Source organism: Periplaneta americana, chromosome 6 (assembly GCF_040183065.1).
Source record: "Periplaneta americana isolate PAMFEO1 chromosome 6, P.americana_PAMFEO1_priV1, whole genome shotgun sequence".
NCBI classification, from domain to species: Eukaryota; Metazoa; Arthropoda; class Insecta; order Blattodea; family Blattidae; genus Periplaneta; species Periplaneta americana.
In genome coordinates this window covers 144,792,415-144,803,441 of record NC_091122.1, presented here as the reverse complement: position 1 = coordinate 144,803,441, position 11,027 = coordinate 144,792,415, and the positions used below count along the sequence as shown (strand labels likewise).

At 36.3% G+C, this 11,027-nt stretch overlaps 1 protein-coding gene across 1 annotated transcript in view; it reads left to right on the top strand.

Annotated features, from left to right (window-relative positions):
• Positions 1–10,634: 10,634 nt before the first annotated feature.
• LOC138702289 (pickpocket protein 28-like) overlaps positions 10,635–11,027 on the top strand; it is a 42,121-nt gene continuing 41,728 nt past the window's right edge. The window contains exon 1 of the mRNA XM_069829873.1: positions 10,635–10,848. The gene's annotated coding sequence lies outside the window, so the exon portion shown is untranslated. The remainder of the gene's footprint in view (positions 10,849–11,027) is intronic.

The window sequence follows — 11,027 nt, the reverse complement described above, 5'->3', positions numbered from 1 at the left end:
CTGCAAACCCAGCTTTCTCCCATCTTTCCTATTTTCTGCTTTCCTCTTTGTCTCCTCATGCGATCCATATATCTTAATGTCGTCTATCATCTGATATCTTCTTCTGCCCCGAACTCTTCTCTCGTTCACCATACCTTCCAATGCATCCTTCAGTAGGCAGTTTCTTCTCAGCCAGTGAACCAACCAATTTCTTTTCCTTTTACTGAATGAACATCATATCATATCATATCATATCATATCATATCATATCATATATCATATCATATCATATCATATCATATCATATCATATCATATATCATATCATATAACATATATCATATATCATATAATATCATATCATATATCATATCATATATAATATCATATCATATCATATATCATATCATATCGTATCATATATCATATCATATCATATCATATCATATCATATCATATCATATCATATCATATCATATCATATATCATATCATATCATATCCTATCCTATCCTATCCTATCCTATCCTATCATATCATATCATATCATATCATATCATATCATATCATAGCATATATCATATCAATAGTCGCCTCGGTAGCGTAGCCAGTATAGCGCTGGCCTTCTATGCTCGAGGTTGCGGGTTCGATCCCGGCCCAATGTGTTTAAAGGCGACAGGCTTATGTCAGTAGATTTACTGGCATGTAAAAGAACTCCTGCGGAACGAAATCCCAGCACACCGGCGACGCTGATATAACCTCGGCAGTTGCGAGCGTCGTTAAATAAATCATGTCATAGCATATCATATCATATTATAAGGCCTACTGTATGTTGTTAATAATTTCTTACCCTGAGTAATTATACTAGTATTTTAAATCCAAAAATAATTTAGATTATGTAGTTATAGCTTGAAAGTCCCGGTTCAAGAGTATTTCGCTTCATATAAATTATTATTACTTACTTACTTACTTACTTACTTACAAATGGCTTTTAAGGAACCCGTAGGTTCATTGCCGCCCTCACGTAAGCCCGCCATTGGTCCCTATACTGAGCAAGATTAATCCATTCTCTGTCATCATATCCAATCTCCCTCAAATCCATTTTAATATTATCCTCCCACCTACGTCTCGGTCTCCCTAAAGGTCTTTTTCCCTCCGGCCTCCCAACTAACACTCTATATGCATTGCTGGATTCGCCCATACGTGCTACATGCCCTGCCCATCTCAAACGTCTAATAAATTATTATTACTTATTAAAATTTAAATAATATTTAATATTTATGTCCTATAAATCCCAGGTTGAGTGAGGAAAGTGAGAGATATTAGACGAGAAGCAATTAAAAGACAAGTGATTACGCGTCCTTGCAATGGACTTTGGAACTGCGGGGAAGAATCTTATATGAGATCCAAGCCGATTGGCTATTTGTCTATCTCCGTGACAGTTATTCTGAATGAAATGCGTGGGGAAATATCAAGCTCCGCAAAAAAATAAAAACCCTCGTCAATCTTGTATCAAAGTGCGCAACTATCTCCCCTCATCAGTTACCCCCCACTCTTTCACATCAATACTAAGCAAATTCCCTTCAGAATTCAGAGTAAACAAATCAGTAATGTCAATATTGTGTACTCTGTTCTTGGCTTAGGATTAGCAGCATAGGCCTATGCCTTTATGTCGATCAATGCTGGAGGTTTAAAAATTGCTTACTAATGTTAAAAACAATCATCGCCGTTATTGCTTTCTGTGTTGTCTACATGTAGAACTTCATGAACCTCTTGCTAGTTTTAGGTAGTATTGGATGAAGTTTTCTTCTTTGCGTGTTTAAGTTCCTTCTTACTTACTTTACTTTTTACTTTTATGGGCTTCTCCACTCTTCAGCGGTTGTCCTGAATTCCCTTCCGCCATCCTTCTCGATCCCACCAATGCTCCTCCTGCATGTGTCGGTCCTTCATCATTTGCATGACACCGGCTTTCCATGTTTTTCTTGGTCTCGCACGCTTCCTCCTTCCCCGAGGTGACCATTCCAGAATAACCTTTGGCCATCTTTCTTCTTTCATCCTTTTTACGTGGCCATACCATTGAAGGGTTCGCTTCTCGATTCTTTCAATTACCGACTCTTCCATCTCCATCATTTGTGTTACCTCCTCATTCCTTCTCCTTTCCAATCTGGATACTCTAGCAAGTTCCTTCTTGTTAGGTTTATATCCCTGGTCGTTATTTTCTCGCTTATTTCTTGTGGGGCTGAGCAGATTTCTTTCCTGATTAATTTCGAAGTTCCGTCGAACAAGTCTTCTTTATTGGCTTTGCGTTTCGCGGCATTTATAATCACCTGACGGTGTGGTTTCCTCCTGTATTTAAAAGAATGCCACCTTCAACAGTTGTCACTATTTTGGCAGTACACATTTTCACTATGCACATTCATTTCTGTTCTTCTTTGTTCTTGTAACACTTCCTGTATTTATATCCATCAACTGCATTTAGTTCTTTCCCTCTTTGACTGTATGTTTTAATCATGTTGCTTGCAGTTTCTGCAAGCCAAAGTACGTAAAAAATGGACAGTGCGCCAGTTGTGGAGGATTGAGAGTGCCATAACTTCGCGCAGAGTAATCAGTGCTGCGCGCGCACACGAAAAATATGACTTCGAACTATCACAGTAGGGGAGGGGAAAATAGTGGGGTAGTTGTTATTGTTGTGACGGCGAAGCATATTTGCGCAGTTTGAATATATATTTGCGGAGCTTGATAACACCGAATGCGTGTTATTCTTCATACAAAAAGATTTTTGATGTCGTAGTTTGCACTTGAGGCGTGTAGTTGCAAAATCAGATATATCACTTTTTTTTTTCGAAATGAGTTAATGTTATAAGTAGACTTCGTTGAATTGCCACACGCAGCAAGCAATCAGGTTGCAGATGTACGGTAGTATAGAGGAGGAGAGCGACCGTCCTGTCTCGTAGTATAAGCAGTTCATGTTAAGAGTTGTGACCGGTCCAAATAGATAGAGCAGCTACAGTTAATGTATACCTATGTAAGCACTTGTTTTTGCATTACTGTGGTTGGAATAGTCAAAGCTTAACATATGTTCATAACAGAGAAGAATTCAATCAAACATACTACAATGGGAGTGTTGCTGTTCCAAATAATTGCCCCTGGAATACACTTACCCCTGCAGCCAGTCTTGACCCGTTGGGGAACGTGATTGGATGCTGTTAATTATTATGTAAAACATTACGACAAAATAATGGAGGTAATTGATGCATTGGATAGCACAGACAGTTCCGCTGTTGCAGCTGTAAAATCATTGCTTTCTGAACAGCTATTGGAAGATATTTTGTTCATAGATTCTAATTTTAAAATCGTGTCCAAAAGCATCATCCTGTTAGAATCGTCTAAACTACAACTCTCAGAAGCCCTTACTATAGTGGATAAAGTATCACAAACCGCTATCCAAAATAAGAATTCACTAATTTCAGAAAAAGTGAAATGTAAGTTGAGAAACATTATTGCTAAAAATTCTGCCTATTCACAACTTCGTATTAGAAATGATGTACCATCACATCACAACAAGACGTCTGAAGTTGGTGTACTAAAAAGTAGTGACTTTTCGTTCTTCAAATATGCACCTATTACATCGTGTGATGTTGAACGTACATTTTCCCAAAATAAAAACTGCTTAAGTGACCATCGGAGGAGGTTATATTGCAGTCGCTCAAAATGTACATAACTCTTCACTGCAATGCACATATTCAAGGATGATGTGAGTATCTTACAATAAATTTTAAGAGTTAATATATCTCACTATAAAATAATTGTGCATTTACATGTTTAGACATTTCCTACTTCAATGATCATTCATTATATTTCTTGAATGCAGGATACAGGTTTTATTGTAACCGCAGTATACTGCTCAGTATTTACATTAGAGGAATACTCCATTCTTTGTATGACCCCTTCTCACACAGTCTATACCGCGTGCGCAGTAAACCTCACGATTCTCGTGGCAATTCCACGAAGTCTAGTTATAAGTTATTTCATTTCTTCATATGATTCTACAACTGCTATAGCATTGTTATGCTCCAAAACCGGATACATCACATGGATTTGTATGATGAAAGAATAGTATTGGTTGCAAATCCTTGGTTCCTTGTAAACGTTTTTCCTTCATACTGAAAAATTATGTTTTAGTGGTGTATCTGATTTTCCAACTAAACGCCTCACTTGATAATAAGACTAAATGTTTAAAATGTGTAATTAAAGTATGTCATTCATTCAGTGTTCTGCCCAAGGGCTTGTCTTTCACTGCAAACCCAGCATTCTCCAATCTTTCCTATTTTCTGCCTTTCTCCTTGTCTCCTCATATTATCCACTCCGAGAAGACTGTGAAATTTTAAGGCCGAAAACTGAAAATATGATTTTTGGTGAACTATACTACTCAACTTCCTCGAAAGTTCCGAAACACTACGGAGGCATCTGGCCGACAAAGAAAGAAAATAAAGCAAGAAATAGAGAAAAATAGTTCAGTACCGTTCTTTAAAATGAAAGTAAAATATACCTCTAGTACAAATAATTTATACATAAAATAGATGAATAGGCATATTAAATATATAATAATGATAATTGCAATAATTAATTCTGACTTTTCAGCTTTTCGTTATTTCTGCTTTACCTGCAGTATAAAACAAACAAAATGCGACTCTTTTTTTATAAACGAGCGAAAAGTTTAGTGAACGAGGTTAAGCTTTCCCGAACGAATGCTGGCAATTAATTTATTATTCAGTGAGTGGCATAGCACGGAACTCTGATATGACAATTAGATTACGTCACGTACGTGTCATTATAACACGAGAACTTTTCACATATATATCATAATAGCCTACATATATCAAAACACTCACACGATACCGAATATAAATTTTTCACGAATTTACGAGTAGGATTTCATTCTTGTATCCTTTATTTTTCGTAATTTTCCGTAATTAAGCCACACTGAGGAAAAACTGAGAATTACAACTTATACTGAGGGGATTCGATCCGGTAGCGGCACTGGAATCCGGTATGGCTTAGTGCAGGCATGTCAAAAATCAGACACTGAAAGTGCAGTGTATGTGCACGGAACGCCGGTCTGTGCAGATTGCGTCATTCACGTGTTGCTCTTACCAGTTCTTAGCGGGAGGGATGTACAAGAATCTATTCTGCTCTTCTAGTGTTCAATTAAATTGACATTTGGACATTATAAACATACTTAGCAGAAGGAAAAAACACAATTATTGTCAGTGTCTATATTTGACAATAATTGTAACACAAGAAACAATAGACTTACTCAGTTACAATTCACAATGCAGTCGTTTGTAAAGTATAATTTATTTACATGATTTGTATACAGTATTTGAAGAAAATATAAATATTGCAGTAATTTCGAAACAACAAAAAAGAACACAATATTTCATTTTACGTAGTAGGTACTGATTATTTCAAAGTAATACTCTTTCATTGTTCCTCAAGCATTATTGGGACCATTGGTGCACAAATGCTAAGAAAGAAAATATTTTACTTCCAATTACATGCAATAGGACATTATGAGGCTTTTACATTGGAATCATTTCCTTGCTGTATATTAATATAAATTCACATTATTATTAATAAGTTGGTTAAATTAAGCTTGAATTTAAATGTATATATAGTTTATTTGGAAAACGTTGAGAGCAAGTATTAGCAAGTTGGGAGCGTTACTGAATTGAGTTAAAAGAGTACTTCACAAGCTGTGAAGCGAGGACATTTTCTTTATGTCAGGTTTAAAGATTTATTAACGTAAGTATATTAGATAATATAGTAACGTGAGGTGGAAAATTCGCCATTATGTATTATCTTTCCAGAAAATTTTTTCCGCCTTACAAATAATTGCTTTCTTCCTTCCCTTACAACCTCAAGAGCCTCACATGTATTACTCACTATATTCTCATCACTTATCAGCTTATCAAATAAAAGTTGCAAGTCGTCTAACCATTGACAGCTGTGTTAGTACAGACTCCAAAACAACATCATTGTCATGTTTGTCTTGCCGTGAGAGTACTAATTAAGAAATAAGAGCAGGCGAATATCATATTTTGAGAACTTTACTAATATGATTTAAATTCTCATATCACTATTAGGTCCACATGATATGATGAAAGCCTTTCATTTTAAAATAATTACTATTGACTGAGGAAAACATCATAACAGTTATGTTATATGATTCGTGATTTCTCTTCTTCGTTATATCTGTGGACTCCTCACTCTATTTTTCATAACGCATTCACAATCACAGCTCAATGAGCACCCGTACTGATCTGTGTTACTGAAACAAAAGCTGATCTACTACTATAGTACTGTACAGCCCTGTCGCGTTCCCCTCCAAGCCGATTCACTCCCTCCAGGTAGGGGAATAGGAACTGCACGTTGCACGCAGACCAGTGCACAATGTGCGCGACTGCACAATGTGCAGGGTTTTGACATGTCTGGCTTAGTGGATAAAGCGTCAGCACGTAGAACTTAAAACCCGGGTTCGGGTCTCGGTGCCGTAGGGAATTTTTCTCTGTTTTACCCATCCATCATCATATGATAACGCAGAATGCCTGCATGGAAATATAATCGGTTTGTTGGTAAAAATAACCAAGTCACACTCCAAGACTTCCAAGTATTATGAAAATTTAAGACATAGTTTTATCATAACGAATAGAAAGAAGAAGTGTGCGCACTCCTATCTGTTCAGCATTGTCGACGGTGACCAAGAGAATTAGTGGCGCTGCGATCGGTATTGCTCAGTTGGAAGCGAATATCCATAAAAGAAGCAGTAGAGTGTTCGTTCATTTCGTTTGCTTTTTTAGTGTAATTAAGTGCGTTAAATACTTTAAGTACCAATACACTAATCTGCAGTTATTCGTACACGAGTGACAAGTGAGTAGCTCTCACGATTTATTTATTAAAGGACGAGATTATTATGTTTTTGTCGTTTTATATTTGAAGCAATGTCTTCGTGTTTTGTTCCGGGTTGTAGGACGTGCGTGTTTCATTTGCTTACGCAAACAGAACAGACAATAAAAGAAAAATTGAGCGATGGAATGTGGGGCGACATATTTCACGAGTGTATAGACAGTATTACCTCAATTGTAATTCAGCCACCGGGAACAGGATGCTGCTTGGATCATTCCATGGATATCATACCGAAACTAATCTTTCACTATATGAAATGTCGGTTCTTCTTCCGGACGAAACAAATCCGACGAGAACTCCAAGCTCCGAGAGCCGCCAAATCATCTCGTAAATTCTCCAAAGTGTCGGACAAGTAACTATTGGTGAGTACATATTGCATGCCTACAAGCAGCCCTAAGTTAACTTTTACATATTAAACTATTATTTGTTTTACAGTGTGATGTATATGAATGTGTTTTTCTTTCAAATAGTCTTAATGTTGTAAGTACAACGCCAGTTACGTACGTATATGGAGCGAAAGGTAAACAGTGCAACTTACGTTAAATGTATTTACGTACTTACACACGGAACAGACTGAGCGAACTCTGCACTAGCGCCGCGTGGTATCGGCCGTTTGAATTAACAGAGTGCGACCACTACTTCTTTCTATTCGTTATGGTTTTATATTAAAAACTAATAATATAGCACATTTACCTTCAAAATAATTTATTACTAACATTTAAAGAAGTACAATTATCTTTGGATGGATCATTAAACTTTTAAATTCCTTTTCTCAGCAATTTTGCATTTTGGACTTGGTCACTTTTACCAAGAAACCGACGATATCATATGTACTTCGGTACATCATAATAATATAATACAATAATAAAAGAAGGGTGAGTCATAAGTATGTTTGGAAAACGTGTGAGCGTGTACCTGAATAAAAAATAAGAACAATTCCTTAAATGAAAATTTGACGGAAAATGCTTATTTATTGGAGAAACGGTCATACTTTGGTTTTGTTCTTTTTTTGTTGTGTCACAAGTACATGTTTGGAAACTTGTCATTTAACGTTTACAAAAGATCCTCAGTGTGTACCCTCCATTGTTTACACATACCTGAGCACGACATATATACGCTCAAACACCATGTTGTTATCACGGATCAATTGGCATGCATTTTCAACACGTTGCAATAGCTCCTCTGCATCATTCACTGGTGTTGCATAGTCGACAGCCTACAAGTGACCCCAAAGGTAAAACTCTAATGGTGTGAGGTCGGGTGATCTGAGTGGCCAAGGCACTGGACCACAGCGTCCAATAAGAACAAAAACGATGCACTACTGTATTATCACTGCGTTGTTTGTAAAGAAACTCTGTTACAAAATCAAAGCAAGAACAATACAATAATATGATCAGATAATAATTATGAAAGGGAAAGAAGTATTATTTCCATATGGAACTGAAAGAACAATACTGTACTTTTTATGAGGAAGGGTCAGCATTAGATGTTTGCTGTGCCAAAAAGTGTTACTACGAGTAACTTGCTAAAATAAGAAATGTGCAGCGGCATTATAAAAATATGCATTCTGCGCATAGCTACTGTATATCGAAGGTTACGTTTTTAATTTTTTACAGTTCAGTTAATTAAATTTTAATTCTCCTTTTCTGCTGCAGCCCTTTTCTTTTTAATTATAAATCGATGGATATTTAAGCATATTTTCAAACTAATTTCGACATAAAATTCATGATCAAGATAATATAAGTTACTATAAACTATTTACAAATTTCATCTCTTGGCAGGTGCGGATTGTGCTAAAGTGGTAGAACTAAAGAGCAAGTTTCATGTAGAAATAAATAAAAGAACAACCAACATTAAAGCAGATACAACAACCGGGCTATAATTCATAACGAAAAACATTCTTGAGGCGAGCTATGAAATTGCGTGGACAATTTCTAAAGAAAAAAAAACACATACGGAAGGACAATTAGCGCAAAAGTGATTCATTAAAGTAGCACAATGTGCATGTCTTCAAGAAAAGACGAATTTTGAAAAATATCATTATCATCATGATAAGTGAATGTTAAAGTTTCTGGTGAGATCATTATTAAAAAGTACTTTTTTATTTTCATGAATTTGAGTTTCCAATTCATATTGTTTGTAATAAATAAACTAATTATGTTTTCATTAAGGACAGCAATGAGTTTGTTTGTACTATTGTACAGGGACATCATTTTATTTTTACTAACATTTCTAATATTAACCTGGCTATACCTTTGGATCAACGATTGAGAACCGGAAACACCGTTTGCTATCCCCTTCCACGACTGGAGTTCGATGATACTGGCGTAATATACAAACAAATCACTTTACTAGGTATAGGAGGGAAGAAAAGTAGTTCATCTATTTACGTAAACTAGGAAATATCACGCTTTTGACTTTGATAATTTTCATTAGGTTTTTGTTTAATCAAGATACATTACAGTATTAACAATAAGTGTTTTACTCACGAAATGAGCTGTTCATGTGGACGTATTCATTATGCAGTGTGTATTATACTGTCTATAGCACATTAGCGTATACTATAGAGAATGAAGTTAAATTGAAAAATAATCATAATATGGATATTTAAACACATTTTTGAAAATGGTGGCCGATCATTTCGATACAGGCTTCAGTTCTAATGTGCATATTATCGCACTATAGACTATTGTACCTAATTCCATTTACCAGTTTCGTCCTTCGTACCAATAATTCATATTGAAATAGTTCAGTACCTACTCTATAAAAAGAGTCCCTTACGTACTTTAAATTCAATCTTCACTTCTGCCCGATCCGAAAAGATAAAATTAGTCAGACATGCTATCTACTGTCCGTTCAAGTCGCAGGGTAGTAGAAAGGGGGGGAAATCACGTGACAGTTAATTACTTAGCGAGGCCTTTTTATTTAAGTTACTTTAAACAGTTTTTATGGGTATAATATTACGTAGACGTTCAATTCCTAACAAAACTTAATGTTCTCAGAAAAGAGCTAAGACAGCCCAGCCATTAGCCTTCACAGGGAGGCGAATAGAAGCAGGTGGGGGAAACCGGGATGCGACGTAGGCAAATGGACGACAGTACCTGTGCGAAAATGATTCATATTGAAAGCCCTTTCGTCAATGGAAAACGCGAACATATTTTTGGAACGTACTGTTTACTATTGACAGTATGGCTACTATGACTGTATATGCGGTCTTCGATCTGTGTGGAGGACGGTTGAACTTCATTAGTAGAAGGAGTGGGAGTGAAATACATTCAAAAACTCAGGTAAAATAAAAATTGAAGTAAAAATAAAATTATGTCCCTGTATATACGATCTACCACTGAGCAATAGCAAGGAGGGTTTGACACATTCTAGCATACGAGGTGAATGAGCTACGTGGGTTTGCTGCGATCACTGCACAACGGCTAAATTTACCCATAAAAATACCTACCACTGCCATAATAGGATAAGGACGAGTCAGCGATCCCACATTGTTCGCCTTGATCTCCAAGACTTCCTCTCCCAGTTTGTGTATTCGATTCTGAAACACCCTGTAGGCCTATATTGGAGCGAGCTGCTTGTTTTTTGTTTTATATTCCGCTTCCAAACATACTGCTTCACATGAATCTGTTTGCATGCAGTATCATGTCTGGCAGAGAGTCGAAGCTTAGATTTAACGTGATTGCGGTTTGGTTAGGTTATGTCATTGCGTGACGCAGTGAAAGATAATACTGCAGTGTCGCCTGTTGACAAGAATATTGTATGTCAGTCGTTCTTGATTTTCTGAAGAGTTGGACTATATTTTACATTTTTTCTTTGAAATATAAATCGCATTTACTTCCGCTGCTGTAATAGATATTGGGCTGCTTCATCATATCCCACAGATCTACACTACTAAAAGGGTGAGTGTATGAGTTTGGTTACTTATAATGTGTTGTATTGCCCACAACGTTATTTAAATAAAAACAGAAATTATATCGTTCAATAAATAGTCCCATTTTATAGCATTTATATATCTTTGTGCCGATGTCGCAAAGAAGTATGAGAAGTAAACGAAAAGTAATGTTGCAAAATGGTAATG